The sequence below is a fragment of the Rosa rugosa genome, chromosome 4 (assembly GCF_958449725.1).
Source record: "Rosa rugosa chromosome 4, drRosRugo1.1, whole genome shotgun sequence".
In the NCBI taxonomy this organism is placed as follows: Eukaryota; Viridiplantae; Streptophyta; class Magnoliopsida; order Rosales; family Rosaceae; genus Rosa; species Rosa rugosa.
In genome coordinates, this window is record NC_084823.1 from 29,509,788 (window position 1) to 29,519,284 (window position 9,497).

General features: G+C 40.1%; 1 long non-coding RNA gene across 1 annotated transcript; it reads right to left on the bottom strand.

Moving 5' to 3' along the window:
- Positions 1-4,067: 4,067 nt before the first annotated feature.
- LOC133742988 (uncharacterized) lies at positions 4,068-7,321 on the bottom strand. The gene is made up of 4 exons (XR_009862852.1): positions 7,269-7,321; positions 7,078-7,171; positions 4,272-4,296; positions 4,068-4,122 (listed from the first exon to the last, which is right to left on the bottom strand). It is a non-coding gene; the product is annotated as an uncharacterized LOC133742988 (long non-coding RNA).
- Between the last annotated feature and the right edge of the window lie 2,176 nt (positions 7,322-9,497).

The window sequence follows — 9,497 nt, forward strand, 5'->3', positions numbered from 1 at the left end:
AGGCGTGCTCTGTTCTCAAAAGTACATCAGACAAGTCTTGGAACCACATTAAAGAGCAAGACCAATCCTAACCACACTCTTAATTGTACATCAGTAGAGCAAGACCAATTCTAACCACATCCTCAATTATACATTAGTAGCTTCACATGTGATTCTTTGTCTCTTCGTTTCTACTATTATTGTATAAATAGTTATCTATTGTACAAAGCAATTCAAGGCAATACAAACACGTTTTCAGCCTTCATCTTTTCGAAGGTCTTTAACTTATCCATTCTTTTTAAAAACAACCTCTTTTCTTCGTCACCAACTCACCATCAAAAGCACCAATTTAAGAATCAAGAGAAAAAGCTTAGTATCATTTGGTTTAATAATATGTATCTCTTAATCAACTGGAAAGTTAAATATATGTGCAAATTAAGTAAAATGCACTAGAACAATGGCTTTTGGTTTCTATAGCATATTTCCAAGCTGAGACTGACAAATAAAATATAACTTATAAGTGGGTGGATCCCACCCAATTGTACCGAGGCCTTTTGTGATTAAAACCCAACACCTATCGGGTGGTTAAGTTGGGACAGTATCGGTACAATGGTGGGCCACGGGCCACGCTTGTCGCTATTTAACATGGTATCAGAGCGGGTCCTTCTCCAATTGCGTCTCCACGTAGGCACGTATCATGAACCCAAATTGGGGTTCCCTGTATTACCATCGAAATTACCAAGTGTCCAATGTGGGCCTTGGATTGTATTGACCAAGTCTCCAATATGAGACTTGTGTCCCAATTTCCAATGTGGAAATTGGATTAATTAATTTCACGTGCAGACCTAGAGTTAGGTTGCACGTGAGGGGGCGTGTTGGAGAGGAAAGATCTCACATTGGAAAAGTGACAAATAAAATATAACTTATAAGTGGGTGGATCCCACCCAATTGTACCGATGCCTTTTGTGATTAAAACCCAACACCTATCGGGTGGTTAAGTTGGGACAGTATCGGTACAATGGTGGGCCACGGGCCACGCTTGTCGCTGTTTAACATGGTATCAGAGCGGGTCCTTCTCCAATTGCGTCTCCACGTAGGCACGTATCATGAACCCAAATTGGGGTTCCCTGTATTGCCATCGAAATTACCAAGTGTCCAATGTGGGCCTTGGATTGTATTGACCAAGTCTCCAATATGAGACTTGTGTCCCAATTTCCAATGTGAAAATTGGATTAATTAATTTCACGTGCAGACCTAGAGTTAGGTTGCACGTGAGGGGGCGTGTTGGAGAGGAAAGATCCCACATTGGAAAAGTGACAAATAAAATATAACTTATAAGTGGGTGGATCCCACCCAATTGTACCGAGGCCTTTTGTGATTAAAACCCAACACCTATCGGGTGGTTAAGTTAGGACAGTATCGGTACAATGGTGGTCCACGGGCCACGCTTGTCGCTGTTTAACATGGTATCAGAGCGGGTCCTTCTCCAATACGACAAGCGACAAGCGTGGCCCGTGGCCCACCATTATACCGATACTGTCCCAACTTAACCACCCGATAGGTGTTGGGTTTTAATCACAAAAGGCCTCGGTACAATTGGGTGGGATCCACCCACTTATAAGTTATATTTTATTTGTCACTTTTCCAATGTGGGATCTTTCCTCTCCAACAGAGACGCATGATACACATATAATTGTACTAAAGCTTTTGTCTCTTTCATCATCTATTTGATTGTACAGAGGGCTAGCTCTTGGCCAAGGCAACCAAGGTGGTTGCCTTAGGCCTCAGGTTCCGAGAGACCTCGTATTTTTCTAATTCAACATATAGATATATAGTTAAATCCACAAACGAAAAAAAAAAAGAGAAGAAAGCGGATGAAAAGGAACTTGACAATATGAATAGTCTTCTTAAACTTTTGCAAACCTATGCTGCAAATTTTTCATCTCTGCTGCTTTAGTCTTTGCCTCTCTCTATTCTTAGTCCCTCAAATGGTAATTGTACATGCATGGTATCTGCCGGCCATAATCAGCACTCATACCAGACCACCTCACTTTGTCGAATTGGCCTTGATGGTGTGACCCCTAGGAACAAAGCAAGCCAACTTTCATCGACAAACCAGTTCCAGGCTGAAACACGCCTCGACGCGCCACCACGCGTCACCCAAAGTCATCCCTGAAAAAAGGACCAAAAGTCATCAGGCTGAAACATATCAGTCCCACATCGAAAACAAAACTGAGGTAACTCACTATTCCACCTATAAAAAGATCCACTCTATCTTCATTCACTACGCATTTAATTGCTACCAACCGCTATTCTGTCAATATAAATACATTGTCTAACTTTAGTATTGGAGGAGCGAAGACCGCCAACCGCGGTCTCCCTTCTTGACGTTGTTGTATTTCTCTTGACAGATAACGGGACTTTGCGAACTCACAACATATTGGAAGATTGGACCCTTGTCCATGTTATCGGAAGTCGACACCTTGTGGCGGTATTATGAGTAATACATTGGCGCCGTCTGTGGGAATCTTTGAACTAAAGATTACTCCACCATAATCTACCATGGCTAGCGGTAGTGGAAATGGCGTTGACGACCAGACAAACCAATCTGTCAACCCTTAACCCACAAACTCTGCCAATCCAACAATCGCCGTCAACCGCAAACTGTTCACCACACCAGTCAACACTGATGGTGACCCCTTAACACCCCCGAGGATTTAGGGGTGGGTTTGGTTCCGAACGGTTCCGTTTTGGGCCAAAACCGAGAACCGAACTGAACTTGAACTTCGGTTCGGTTCAGTTTTGCGTTTTTCAAAAGTTGAAACCGAGACCCGAACCGACCGGTCCGGTTCGGTTCAGTCCAAGTTCTTCTTTTTTTTTTAAATAAAAAATTATATAATAATGATTTTTTTTTTCTACGCCTGTTTGACAGTTTATTTATTTTTATTTTTTTATATCTTTTTGCTGGTCTTCCAGGCCCTTGCTCACCTCGTTTTCTACTTACAAAACTTATTCTGTAAACTAGGAAATTAGGAATCAAGGCCATTGGAGCCTTTTCAATATAATAAAAATGGAAAAATAAAAGAGCAACATCAACCACCACATAATTGAAAAAACCAAAAACAAAAAAAAAACAAAAAACAGTTAATTCCTCTTCTGTCCAATTAATTTATGCTTCTTCTGGATTCAAATAGTCCAAAAGTGAGGTTTGCATTTCTCACGAGATGCCAAAATTTCCTGCAATCAGAAAGTTTTATTATTAATTGCAGATTGACATTCATCACAAGACAAATTGAATTAAGAACCACAGCCTTGAATAGCAAATAACTGTCAATATATCATATATCATGGCACAAGAATTGAAATCTTGAGAGGAGAAACAAGAAAAGAACAAACTCAAATTAACCAAATGTGAAGATCAAATAAGAGTGTGAGTTCCAGCCTTGTAATGGGTCTATATATGGCCTAGATTTGACAAGTTTTTATCATCAACCCTATCATTCCTGCACAGCAAATAACAAGAGTGTTATTTAAAGCCCAAAGCCTATGAGTTAATTAGGTATATCCAATCATAGGTATATCTAAGTTTAGAAAGACTAGTGGATACCAGAGCATCAATTGCAACCTAAATGCTTATCAAGAGGAGACATCGACCAACAACAAAACCTCAATAAAGTACAGTAAAACTAATACTCTTACAAATTAAGGAGGCATGAAGGCCACTGGCTTGAGAATAAGAAAACATGAAAGTCATAAGCATGCGGAGAGTATAAGTGACTAACCAGTTGATGCTCTTTTTTTTTTTTTTTTTTGGATCAAATCATCATCCATACTTCATTCCAGGAAGGAAAATTACAAGCAGGGATGCAATGTAGTACAAAAGCCAATAGACATACTTCTAACTCAAGTCCGATCCACTGATCTGGACATACCTTCCAAATTCTACAAAACAAAAAATGGAGCAAAACTCTCCAGAACACCAATAAGGCTAACAAATGACCAAAAACCGGCAGCCGGGCCACAGCGTGGTTTGAGCCAACGCCGGCGTACCAACTGAGTCGTGGCTCAGACTCGAGTAGGAGGAAGCTGTTGATGCTCTCTTGGACTGATATGAAGCTGCTTTCTTGTTCTTCTTCTCAAAACCTTCAATTACATCACTAAGATCATGAATTGCTGATTTCAAATCTTTAATAAACCACTACAATTTGGAGCAATTAAAATACAAACAACTGGTAGCAATCATGAGTAACTTAATACGAAACAAAAGTAAAGCAAGGGAAGGGAGATCTAACCAATCTCTGCTCCAATCAATTAATCCTACACCACAAACTATAAAAACCAAAATTATGAACGAACTACACCTCTACTCCAATCATGAAATACCAAAATCAAACAAGACAACAAGAAATGCACTATACTTTTGTCACGCCCCTGATTTTTAACAAAAATAAAAATCGATATATATAATCCCATAATTATACATGCGTGAACGTTCAGTCATCAATACAAATACCTGGAACATCTTTCCCTTAAAACAAGTATATATTGATGCCCTGAAACAATCCAAATTAATATACACTCGCTCCACAGAGTTATATATTACACAAATTTACGAATTAAATTGTCATCACAAAATAAAACGTAAATGCTCCTCAGAGCTTACTACATAGCGGAAGTCATACACTGGCAAAGCCAACAAAATTTGCTTCCTACCCGTTCTGCTGCCAACAAGCTACCTCAGCTTCAGCCACGATTTTCCTGACCTGCAGGATTAACCCCTACACCGTTTGAATGGTGCACCGCGGTTGCCAAACAACAAACCCGGTAAGCTTTTGCAAGCCCGTATGAGTAACTCATGAACATCAATCAACAACTCACATCAATCTACTTGAGGAACACATGCAACCATGATTCCTTCTAACATTCCATATCCTTTCCACAGAAAGGACAACATGAGTCACCGCCGTGACAATGTTCTATTTGCTAACTTAACCATCAAGTAGCAATTCAAGCCTCATCTAGACAATTAAAGAAGAATACCATCGGAACTCTCCTTTAACCTACATACCTATAAGTCTCCAGCAACCTCGACCGTTACTCCCATAAGCTATCATGACAGACAGACTAGAGCTCTATTGAAATCGTAATCACTCGTCCTACCAAGGACGTGATTACCTATTTCCTGCCTTGGTCACCATCTGCGACCTGTCACCATCTGTGACATATGATTTCAGACCCCGTCTGATCATGAAATCAAACATCAAGGTCGCCATCTGCAACCTGTCACCATCTGTGACATATGACCTCCAGACCCCGTCCGGTCTCAAAGTCGAACGTTAAGTAAGTCACACCTGACCTAAAACGTTACTAACATATAATCTCGGCTTTCCTTATCCCTGCTCACCATCTGTGACCCTTGGTACAAAGACCAATACATTTAAATGAGTCACGCTTGACTCAAAAATGTAACATCAAACTCAATACATTTCAACAATAGAAAACATCTTTTTCCACAATATTGTTTCCATGAAAAGTCACATTCAACAATAATATAAGCATCATCATGCATATTATTCATCAAATACCATCCACAAGAATATATATATTTCACGTAAATATATATATACGTAGTCATTCGCTCAGGAATGCCTACTAATACCAACTATAGTTTGCAGTTAAATAATTAACGCAAAAACAATAATGGTACTTCTGTTCATAAAGATCCTTGTGAGATTTACTCACCTCGAATTCCCGCTGCGTCTTCAACCGAGAACAAAGCGGCCAATCCGCCAATTAACAGTCCAAATACTTCGTCAAGTACCTAATCACAAACGGTTTCCACTTAGTAAGGATTCACATTTGATTTAAGTCCGAAACCCCTGTTTTGAACTAAAATCCCCAAAGTGGCGCCAATCGAGGCAAAACAACATCCAAGACCTCCCAAAGTCTCCGGAATACGCCCACGATCGATATGACCCAAACATAAGTCGATCGAACGCTTAAATCCTCACGGATCGAATAAATCGATCAGTATGAAACCGTAAAAATCATAACAAATCCATACGAACTCCAAAATTTTCATATTATATATCGAAATGCTCGTATCGACGAGTAGAAGACATATAATACCAGAAACAGTCCCATACATGGCCGGAACACCGCCGGAACGCCACCACAGGCGGTGGCGCACCGCCGCCGACCAAAACTCATTATGTCACAAAACTCCCAACATCAAAAAGTTTCATCTAAGCATGCTTGTGAAATCTCATAACTAGCTTGAAGTCAGAAAACAACCATAAGGGATCGAAAACTACCTCACAAGCTTTGGATTTTTGATCAAACTGAGTTGAACCGATTTCCACGTAAATCGATCGAAACAAAGACCATAGATCGATCAAGGAGGCTGTTCTGAGCTCACAAAAAGAAACTTGAAGCCGTGCAATCGCCGGAGCTGTGTTTTCCGGTCGGGTCGGAAAACGCCAAGCTGCACTGCCGTACACGATGGCTATCGCCGCTAGAGGACACCACAGGGAGGAGCGCACGGAGGAGGCGAACCAGCTGCCCAAAATTCACGGCCATAGGTCACCGGAGTTGCGAGTTCCGGCCGGGTCGGATCGCCGGGTTCGGGTCGGGTCAGACTGAAAATTTCGTTTCTGAAGGAGTCGACCGAGAGAGAAAAGAGAGAGAAAAACCTTTCCGGAAATGGAAAGTGAAATAATGAAAATAATTTCTGATTTTCCTCTATTTATACTAAAACGGAAACTTCTTCCGCTAGCCATAAGTTTCTCATACGAACTCCGATTCCCGCGTTCCGCATGTCCACGAACTCGTTTCGACGCGCTCTACAACTTTCATGAAGGAAGTTTCCCGAGAATCCCAACGTACAAAAAGTCAAACTTCACACGACCCCCTAAACTGTGAAATTCAAATAATTATACGGACGAAAACCATTCCACTTCACATACAATCTACGAATAAAGCACAATAACAATTATTCGTACAACTGGTCCATTATTAATTACCAAAATTAAATAACAGAAATCCAGGTCATCACAACTTTGCATCATGAGATCAAGAAGAAAAATATGCAGACTTTACCTGTGAAAGGAGCACTCAACCAAACCCAATCGAGCCTTTCATTTGGCACAAAACCTCAGACCCATCTTTAATAATCACAGCAGCTCCATCGTCCCTGCAACCCACAAAATAATATCATCAGTTTCAAATGATATCCACATAATTATGTAAATTCATAGATCAAGAAGAAATGATGCAAACTTTAACTTTACCTGTGAAAGGAGATCTCGACCTAACCATTAACACTCGACCCAACCTAGACCCATCATTAACAATCCCAGCAGCTCCATCTTCTCTGGCATTATCAACAACCCACAAAATCATATCATCGGTTGCAAATAATCACCACATAATTATGTAAATCCACAGATCAAGAAGAAAAAGATGCAAACTTTACCTGTGAAACAATCAAGATTGGAGAAAAAAAAAAGATGAGGAGTATTTGATAACGGGTTTGAGCCAAGAGAGCAGAGAACATCACAAGGAAGGAGAGAGCGTGGGATTTTGATGAAATGGGAGCCGAAGGATCTGCGGAGAGAGAAGAGAGGAACTTAAGAAAGATGAGGTATACAGTGAGAGGCTCTGAAGAGAGGAACTGAAGAATGTGGCTGCGAGAAAACTATTTATATCGCGACTTAGGGTTTGCTTTCAGACTTAGAGGCAAAACGACGTCGTTTTGGTACTTTCGGTTCGGTTCGGGTTTTAACCCCCTAAAACTGAAAACCAAACCGAACCGCTTCGGTTCAGTTCGGTTTTTTCTTTTCAGTTCGACTTTTGGCTCGGTTTTTTTTTTATTTTCGGTTGTGTGAACCCACCCTACCCGAGGTACCCCCACTACTACAAAAAGGTCATCAGACGACGGTGGATTTGTGTTGTGTGATGACCAAGCTCACCGTGGTCTAAGTGAGTGTTGTGTGATTGAAACATCAGACAACGGTGATTTCACCGTTGTGTGATAGTACTTTGCTCAACAGAATACTAGTTTCCGTTGTGTGAATTCTGCGCAGGCATGTGCCTGGCATGGCATGTGCGGGGATGCCGCGGCATAGTCAGACAGCAGAAAAGAAAATTTGCCGTTGTCTGAGATTCATAACACACAACATATATAACTCATTCTTTGTTGTCTGAGATTCATAACACACAACGGATATAACTCATTCTTTGTTGTCTGAGACTAATAACAGACAACGGATATAACTCATTCTTTGTTGTCTGAGACTAATAACAGACAATGGAAATAACTTAATATTTGTTATCTGAGGTAAGTAACACACAACTGAAGTAAAATTATCTCCCTTGTCTGTTGATTACTTAGACAACAGTGATCATTTTATTTCTGTTGTGTGTTATGAATCTCACACAACAGAATTTTGTTTTCTTTTGTTGTTGGTTGTTAGTTCACACAACAACTATATTTGGTTATCCGTTGTGTGAATATTGTAATCAAATTGGGTACCAACCAGTGACTGTTGTAGGAGAAGCCTCAATTTTGAACTCTTTTATCATCATACAACACATGGTTTTGTATTGTGTTGTATGACTTAACCTTGGACAACTTGGATTGCCTTAACAAATTGTGTGAGAAGAACTCAGACAACATATTATTTTTATTAACCATTGTGTGAGCATTATAAACCATTCAGAAAACATAGAAAATTGAGTCTGTACTTGTAAAATGTTCTAGCTAGGAAGACCTAAAATACATAGATTACTGGCTCTTTCCTTTAATGCACCTTCATTTGTTCTTGCCGAAGCTCTCTTGTAGGCAAAGATGATAAGTACCCTCTCGATCTTTTACGTCATCGATCCTACACATGATAGACAAGGACCTTGTAGAAGCTCTAGTATTGACTCCAGTTCTGCTCACCCAAAGACCTTACCCTTTGAACACATTGAAGAATCTAGCTGATTGAAACATTCTTCAACAAGTCCTAAATGCTTTGCCCACAGTGCCACTCTACCCATATATCTGCACGTCTGCAACCATGCAGGTTATAATAATTTTTTACATTAGTTTCTTGTGGCCATGCATTTAAAATGCCATTAATTGCTTGCTGCTATTGAACACAAGTTCTGAGTGAGTACCTAGCAGGTTACCAAAGAAATTAACAACTGAAATATGTTGGAAAACATAGGTACTGGAAAAGAGACCAACTAAATATGCTCAAAAGAAATGTAAGGGAACTTACTTCAGGAGTGTTCGCTGTATTTGATAATACACAAACACATATTCCGAGTAGATTGACGAGTACAATGGAAAGCTGATCTATTTCACATTTAGAGCAGACAATACCTTTTGAAGAGATTTGTTCTCAGCAATGAAACATTCACCATAACGATCATCAATGACTCCTTCATAGACCCACCTATAAGAAGTTTCATTTCCAAACATTGAGATCAAACCCACCACAGATCAAATGTACCACATACAGAGCACATAG